The sequence below is a fragment of the Phocoena phocoena genome, chromosome 14, assembly GCF_963924675.1.
Source record: "Phocoena phocoena chromosome 14, mPhoPho1.1, whole genome shotgun sequence".
In the NCBI taxonomy this organism is placed as follows: Eukaryota; Metazoa; Chordata; class Mammalia; order Artiodactyla; family Phocoenidae; genus Phocoena; species Phocoena phocoena.
In genome coordinates, this window is record NC_089232.1 from 38567806 (window position 1) to 38568657 (window position 852).

Here is an 852-nt window from a genome sequence, read left to right on the forward strand (position 1 = left end):
ATCCTACTGCAGTAGGCATTCTAAGATAGATACGTATGCAGGGTAGCCTAGCTCTTGACATGGACAGCATTATTCAGATGAAATTTTCTTGCATCAGTCTTTCAGGCTCCTTTACTTTGGGGGAATCTAACATTAAAGTTCCTGCAGCCTCCTGAGGCTGGCATTTTGAGAAATCAGCCAAGAAGGAAACAGGCTGAAACCTATTCCACCCTCTAACTTTGCACCTATTCCACCCTCTAACTTTGAAACCTATTCCACCCTCTAACTTTGCACCCACTAGCTTCACAGCTGGACCTCTCTTCCAGGTGCCCTTATTTCCAATTGATCTGACTCTAGGTCTGCCCCTGGCACCATGACAATTGCCTGGAGCTTCCAAAGTCAGATGCCACCACCCCTTTCTTATCCCTCATATCAGACCACCCCTTGCATGCCATGGCCTGGGTGGAGTTTAGCCACTCGTCCTAGGCCTGAGTGTTAAGACTTCTATGCATCTCTGCAGTTAAGAGAACATCCACATATATACAATGGAATGTTACTCAGCCATACAAAGAAACGAAACTGAGTTATTTGTATTGAGGTGGATGGACCTAGAGTCTGTCATACAGAGAGAAGTAAGTCAGAAAGAGAAAAACAAATACCGTATGCTAACACATATACACGGAATCTAAAAAAAAAAAAAAAAAGGTTCTGAAGAACCTAGGGGCAGGACAGGAATAAAGATACAGACGTAGAGAATGAACTTGAGGACACGGGGAGGGGGAAGGGTAAGCTGGGACGAAGTAAGAGAGTGGCATGGACATGTATACACTACCAAATGTAAAATAGATAGCTAGTGGGAAGCAGCCGCATAGC